Raw genomic sequence first — 8844 nt, 5'->3', positions numbered from 1 at the left:
AAAATGATCTATAAGTTAGGAACTTTTGAAAAAATTGGTTTTAAACAAGTAGTTAAACTACAGAATCATCAGTACCTCTTCATGATAATGAAATGGTTATTAGATTATTAAACAATAAGATATTTTGCCTTATAGGAAAAATTATAGGTTCATGCATATAGGTTTAATTCAAATAGCTTTTAGACCTTTAACATTAGAAGGACTACCAGAAAGCTTCATAACAGCTTAAGAGATGGTAGAAATTTGAATTGGAAACAATCCCTTATGGGAATAATTCAATCTAGTCTGGCTCATGGTCCAGTATATTTTGATGTTTTATCCTAATTTATCTTTATCTTTATCTGATATTAATATATTAGATTCTTTAACATTAAATGTTAAACTCATGGTTATAATTATACTCCTGGTACAGAAGTATATGTATCTGTTATCGTATTTATTATAAACCATTATTTACACTGAATCCTATGTGTAAAAGAATAGATAAAAAATTAAATGAAACTATTCTTATAGAAACTAATTTAATAGATCTAATATTACAACCCGTAGATCTATAAAATGGGAAGAAATTGAATTTCCAGAAAACTGGATAATTGAACAAGCTGTTCCTAGAAAATCCTATAATAAATAGGGATTTACAACAAGTTATTCAGAATAATGAAGGATCTGTTCAAATATAGTTCAATAATGAACAAAGAAGATTATTGCCATCTTCTATATATACTAGATCAGATCTAGTTATTCTTTTATTTCGCTTTAGATTATTTGGTGGATATTTCTGAAACTTCTAGAGCTTCTACTTCTCAAATAAGAGAAGATGTTGAGTCTACTGTACAAGATACAGTAGATGAATTAATTATTAATCAGAATAATATTGTGCATTAATAGTAACTTTCAAAAAGTTAGAGAAACTGATACAGTTTCAGAAATGATTTTAGTATTTAATGGATAGTAAATCTAAATTGATTTTACTAAAGGATATCTTGCTAGAGCAAGGATCAATGCAGAATTTTATTTACCCAAATGGGAATCTTCAGAAATTGGTACTTTAAAAGTTTGTCTGAAGATGAGTTTGATTATATTGTTGCGGAATTTATAAATATTGTGAAAACCAGAATAAATTAATTCATTTGTTCCTTGTTTTTTAAAACATTTATTATAGATTACATTTCTATTCTTGAAAGAAATTATAAACTTTCTTCTGGACAGATTCAAAAATCTGTTTATCCTCCTCAACAATCTTTTATTATAGAAAAAAATAATAAAATTTTAAAATTTACTGCTTTTCTAAATTATTTGAAAATGATATGTTACAAATACTGTTAAACATATTAATCAGATATAGAAAAACAGAATTATACAATTTGTATCTTACAATAATAGGAGAAGAGATAGTTTCTCTTAAGGACCGTATTGATAAAATATTCTGGCTATTAATCAAATTAAACCAGATGTACATATTCAAACTAAGAAGAAGAAACTAATATTGGTTTCTATTGCTACTTCTTCTATTCAATCCCCTCCAGATATCAAGGGATTTTAAATTTAATCTTCTGTTTTGATATAGAAAAATTATTAGAAGAAACATTTAAAATCTGAATTTGAATACTCTTAATGAGATTTGATAATGATAATGATCATTCTGAGAAGAAATTAATAAAATTAAATGGCAGATAGACCTACCCAAACTAAATATTATTATAATAGACCTACTCCCATGGACGTTCTTATTATTGAAGAACAAGAATATATATTTGCTAATAGTTATAATGGGAAAAGTATTTATGAATGGAATATTGATGGTTTTAGTGATAAACAAATTTATAATACTGCTCACAGAATGCTTATGTATAGTACTGTGTGTAAACTTCAGGCAATACTGATAAAAATATTGCTAGATGATTATATCAGTTTTTACTGGCCAACTTAAAGGTTGGTGGGATAACTATTTAAATCAATTCCAAAAGGAAGTATTATTAATTCTATTAAGATAGAGAATAATATTCAATCAGAAAATGTTGTTTATTCATTAATAAGACTATGATTGAACATTTTACTGGAAAATTCACTGATGATAGTGAAAAGATTCGTACTTTATTAAGTAATCTAAAATGTAAACACTTACTGATTTTAGATGGTATAAAGATACCTTTTTATCTCGTATATATGAGATACCAGATTGTAATAATAGTTTCTGGAAAGCTAAATTTATAGATGGTTTACCTTTTCTATTTGCTGAAAGAATTAGAAATATTAAGAAAAGATGAGATTAATATTCCATATGATAATTATACTTGAGAATTTAATTAATACTTGCATTAAAGAGGGTTTGCTCTCTATAATTAAAATTAAATAATCAAATTAAAAGACAGAATTTACTTGAGAAAAAATTAATTAGGTAAATTTTGTGATCAATTTGGTATGGACTTACCTAATAAAGGTAAGAAAATTAAAGAAAAGATGAAAACTTCATAGAAAGAAAAGACATTTGTCTGATAGACAAAGAGATAAAAAGAAAAAAAAGAAAGCCGTGATTTACGGAGAGAAAAATTATAAAAACAAAAACAAATTAATAATTTGTAGAAAATGTAAAAAACCAGGTCATTATGCTAATCAATGTTGGGCTAAAAACAAAATTAATAATTTAGATATAGATGATAATCTAAAAGAAACATTATTTCAAATAATAATGGATTCGAATAATAATTCTGACAGTGAAACTGAGAATTCTTCAGAATCTATATTTCAGAAGAAATAATAGATAGTGAATCAGATATTTCTGATAATGAATGTAATAATTGTATTCAGGAAAATCTTGTATAAATCATATAGAAGATAAAAATGATGAATTTTATAAATAATGTCTCAATTCAATGATTTAAACATTAATGTGTTAACTAAATATAATATTTAGAATTTTTTAAAATGATTAAGGATCCAGTATTAAATCCACAATTATTGATCAAATGGAGACTACTGCTTCAACTAGCAATAACAATAATAATAACATCCTTGTTAAACAGAACAAGCTTATTCTATGAAAGAAGTTAAAAATCTTTTTCAACAGAAATATAGTAACAGAATCCAATTACTATACAGATTTAGTTAAAGAAATAGAAATCTTAAAGAACAAGTAAGATTTTACAACACAATAATAATAGTTTAAATTATCGTGTTTCAATCATTGAAACTAATAATAATAATTCAGTTAATAATTCTGATAGTTTTGATAATCTACAAGATATTTCTTTTCCTGATCCAGATAAAAAACATTTATCTGTTTTAAGCATGATTATATCTCAAAATGGTATACCAATATAACTTTATTAATTGATAATTCTTATAAAAAGAATTTCATTGCTATGATTGATAGTGGTGCAGACTTAAATGTTATACAGGAAGGATTAATTCCTACGAAATATTTTCATAAAACTACTCATTCTCTCTCTCATGCAGGAGGAGAACCATTAGAAATAATTGTAAATTACCAAAGGTCTATATTTGCAAAGATAAAAAACTGTATTCAAACCAGTTTTTATTAGCAAAAGATATTTCTAGCCAACTTATACTTGGGCTTCCTTTCATTTATCAAATTTATCCTTTAACTTATGTTGATGAAACATGTATTATAGGAACTTTTCAAGGAAATCATATTTACTTTAAGTTCATAACTAAACCTGTTTATAGAATTCTTAATGAATTAAAAGAAAAGATTGATAGGAAAACTTTTCAGATTAATTCTTTAAAAGAAGAAGTTAATATATTAACTATAGATGATAAATTACAGAATCCTAAATTACAGGAGAAAATCAAACTTATTTATAATAAGTTCTCATTAGAAATATGTAATGATCTTCCAAATGCTTTTTGGAATAGAAAGAAGCATATTATCTCTCTTCCATATGAAGAGAATTTTAAAAATATTGTTATTCAAAATGGACTTGTTATCTCAAAATCTAAAATGATTTTATTTCAAACTAATATTAGATTTCTTGGTCATATGATTGAGAAAGAAAAAAATAATTCCTATACAGAGAAGTATAGAATTTGGTTCAAAATTTTCTGATATTATAACTGATAAACTCAGTTACAGAGATTTTAGGAAGTTTAAATTATATTTCTCCTTATATTAAAGATCTTACTAAAGATTCTGCTATCTTATATGATAGATTAAAGAAAAATCCTTTACCTTGGTCTGAAAGACATACAATAGCTGTTAGAAATATTAAGGAAAAGGTTAAAAACCTTCATTGTCTTATGCTTGCTAATCCCCAATGGGATAAAATTGTGGAAACAGATGCATCAGATATAGGTTTTGGAGGAATCTTAAAACAAAAAGATCCCCAAAATAACAAGAATATCTTATTAGAATTTATTCTGGTAATGGAAGAATGCCCAGAAAAATTATTCCACGGTAGCAAAAGAAATTTTAGCTATTGTCAGATGTATTTTAAAATTTCAAGATGATTTATATAATCAAAAGTTTATTATAAAAACTGATTGCAAATCTGCAAAATTTATGTTTAATAAAGATTTTAAACATGATGTTTCTAAACAAATGTTTGCAAGATGGTAAGCTCATTTAGCTCCTTTTGATTTTGAAATCATTTATAAGAAAGGTGAAGATAATCACTTGCCAGATTTCTTAACTCGAGAATATTTATCCTAATGTTTTTATCTACATATATGTATTTCCGAGGAAGAGGAGAGTCCTCTTATAGAGGGCGAGGAGGTAGGGGAAAACCCCCTAATATCATTGCACAACATGGAAAACAGAGGCTTATAGCCCAAAACTTATCCAGTTCATCAGCCAGTAATACTGAGCAAAATAATGAGTTATACAATGAATTTCAAGAATTCTTGAAACAAAAGAGAAGTAATACAGATTCTCAATCTTCAGCATCATATGCTAATATCATAAAAGATGATGATAATGATTCAGCTCTATATACAGAGACAAAACATCGAGAATTGATTCTTCTTACAGAAGAAAAAGATACTCAATGGGAAAAAACTCCATGGACTATCATGGAAAGATATCTAACCAATACATCATATGTATATGGTTCCTACAAGCAAAGAGGATTTTATGAAAATCTTCTGATATCTACAAAAAGTGTTGATATAACTCACTTTTTCAGTAATACTTAGCAGAAAGGAAGTTATAACTTCTCAAAGTTTATCATCAAGAAGATTATATCTATTGAAGAATGGGGTATATCTCCATTAGTTGAAAAAGAATTTCATTCTGAAAATCATAAAATAAGTTTTAAATTCAATTTTTCGGATTATATTGAAAGTTTTAATAAAAACTTGTTTTATGAAAATGAAAAAAGAAAACATACTTTGTTTTTAAAGATTTGTGAAAATGTTTTTCACTATCCAGTTCCAAATTGGTTTTTAATATGGTGGAAGATATTTGGTACATCCGCAAAGATTTTGCCAGAGGTTTTTATAAAACCCATGAATACTTGGTTAAATGTTTCTCCAAGTATTAAAAAATCATTTTCTGAACATTGGATCGATGGTAAGACTCTATGTCTATTTTTCATGGAATTTGGTATCCCATGGATCTGGAAATGGCAGCCAGAATTCGGTTACACTGACGAAGGTATCCCTTGTATATGGAGGGTCAGTTCCACAAAATTTTGAGACAAATTATTGAGAGATGATCCAGAAACTGGAAAACCATATGGTTATGAAACTCTTCATCAAATGGAAGAAAAAATTTCTTTATATCAGCAAGAAATTAATAATCAACAAGAAAAGGAGAAAGCCTCTATGAGTCCTTTCAAGATTCTTACTCAGAAATATTCTGAAATATATTCAAAAGAAAAAAATGATTGAGATCTATATTGAAGAAATGAAAAAAGATCTTTTCCAGAATATTGGAGGTTCTGATTCCAAATCAGATAAATCTATGGCGTCTGAATCTAGTGAAAATCAATTTATTCATCTAATGAAGATGCAAGATGCTCAAGACCCTGAGGATGATATTCCTCAATTTTCTCAGATTGATGACATTTTTGAGAATTTGAAAAATTCTTTAAAAGACAATATTAAAGATGATTAAAATCATCAGAAGAAGAATATACAGTTGGTGGAATATCACATCTCATCATGGAATATCGTGACAAAAGTGGGTGGCATATCACTTTTACTTTTTTGAATTTTGTAACTATGTTACTATTTGCTTTAATAAAGCATTTACTGTTTTTATTTTAAGATGGAATCCGGGGTTTGATTTCCGGCTCTTCTATCTATAAATAGGTTCATTCTGTGTCTTTAGGAGGACACGGTTGAGTTTGCTCCCCTCTATTCTCTCTCTTGTAAAAACCCTTCTGAAGCTTGTCAATAAAATTTAAAGTTCTGGTAACAACTTTGTAAGTTCTTACTATTTTTATTTTCTGTTTTTATTTACTGTTTTTTTTTTTAAAATTTCTATTTTCATAAGTTTAGCCTGAATGACAGGCTAAAATATTTGTGCTAAATTATTACCTTACTATGACATGATCTATATTTAATTGTTTTTGAGATCAGATTGAGATAATAAAAGATCTATTTAAATTTTTAGAATTTAATGTATTATAATATAATACATTATTAATTTTAATAAATATAATAATGAGTCGTAAAAATTGTTTCGGTATTTTATTAAATTTATGCGAAAAATAAATGTATTTACCGAGAAATAGGAAAAATAAAATAAAATTTTGTAATAAAAAATTTATTAATATATAAAATTATTCACTAATCATATTAATACTGTTAAATATTGTATTATACGAGGATTAAATAGTTTAAAATCATAAAATATAACTAAAGTAACAATCACAACGAATTTTTAATATGATTATCAAAATTAAATTTAAACAAAGTTTTAGTGACTAACTAAATTACCGAGATAATCTATTTAGTGTTAAATTCAATTTTATTAATTCATATATCTATTTTTTAAATCTGGTTTACAAGTTAATTTAAACCATTTAAATTTTAGTTATTTCATAAAATATCTGTTAAACATAGTTTGCAAATAAAAATATTGTTTTTATATATATATTTTTTATAAATTATTTAAAATTTTAATTTTTTTTAAAAAAAATTCCTATATCAGAACATACTAAATTTTCTAAATCATGTTTCCATAAAAACTAATCTGAACAATTTTGTTGGAGTAATTTTCTCTTGTATTTTCTGTAGATTTATTTTTTTAAATTCTGAATTATTGAATATATTAATTTACCATTGTGTAGCAATGAGCGATTGTCGCTTTATCAAAAGTTATAGATGGTGGTAATAGTGCATTCAAATCTTTTAAATTGCACAAAAACACAAGCGACACGTTTCGATTGGTCTACTCAGCATAAACAATTATTTAATCCAACAATCTTTCTCTCAATAATTGTTCTCATTGCTATCAATCGAAATCGAACTAATGACCTTGACTCTGATACCAATTGTTCGACCTAGTGTTTGCCGCTTTATCAAAAGTTATAATTGGTGGTAACGCTGCAATTCAAAATTTTAAAATTGCACAACAGAACAAACACTATCTTTCGATTGTTCTACTCAATATGACAATTATTGCACCTAAATACATTGTTATCTTATGTTGGTTATTATACTAATATGTTTTGTGCATGATGATGTTTGAGAAGATTATAACAATGGCTAATAACATTTATGTTAGAGTAGGTGCCCAACAAGCAAATTTGTGGTTCGGGCTTTTATTGACTCTAATGTAAAACAATCTTTATTTTAATAATATTTTATTTCATTCGATTATGAAATTATACTTATCTGTATACTAATGCAAGTTGCATAGATAAAGTCCTTGAATATACAATAGAAACTATGAGGTTTGCGTCGCAACGTAATATCATGGAACTCATTAGGAAGTGTACCGTATATTCTAAACAGGGTTACTAGTTGAATCAGCCGCCTAAAACTAGGATAAAGGTCGCTCGAGCTTAAGACTAGCATCTATGATGCAAACGCCATGTTTCATTGGTAAGGGCATGGAGATGTCCACTAACACAGATGAGTGATCATATGATGATGCACTGAACAACCCTCCATCGGACTATCCAAGTGGTTGTCACTTATCCATTTACCGATTTCATTGAGGGTCATCAAGTAGCGAGTTATGTTTAGTTTCGAAATACGCAGGAGCAAATATGTTGTAGTCGAGGATTCCCCGTTCACCTACGGGTGAAGATATCATATGTGATCTGATGACTTAATAGTACAAGTAGTCTCTAGCCAGAGCAAGAGATATATACTTTAGGGAAATGTGTTTTCCTAGTTGCACATACCATGACACTGTTAGTACTCAAATATAAATCGCATCACTATCGAATTCATATGCAATTCTCGATATACCAATGGCTGTAGATTCGATCGGGATATATGTGCTGAAGAGACCGTACTTGTAAAGCCCAAATTCAGTACACGTAAAACCTATGTATTTATTTAAATTGTTAAATTATCTATTTAAGTTTAAATTGAAATTAGTGATGCATAATTTGTAAAATTGCATTATTTTAAATTATTTATGTTTATGTGATGCATATTAAATTATTTTCACGAGTTTCAAGTTTCAAGAGATTATTCGTACGGGATCGAGGAAAAGAGAACGGCGACGATTTTGGCAATTTTAAAATGTGATATTTTATTTTAAGTAGGATTCGGGCATTTTAAATGATTTATTTAGTTTCATAATTTTTAAAGCCTAATTTAACTATTAAGTGATTTTATGACTTTAAAATTTTAAAGATTTGTCACTTGAGCATTTTATTTTAAATTAGGGGATTTCGCTAAAGATTAGTAGGGATTAGTATTTTA

This window comes from Primulina tabacum, chromosome 18 (assembly GCF_025594145.1).
Source record: "Primulina tabacum isolate GXHZ01 chromosome 18, ASM2559414v2, whole genome shotgun sequence".
NCBI lineage: Eukaryota > Viridiplantae > Streptophyta > Magnoliopsida > Lamiales > Gesneriaceae > Primulina > Primulina tabacum.
This window is presented reverse-complemented; position numbering follows the sequence as displayed.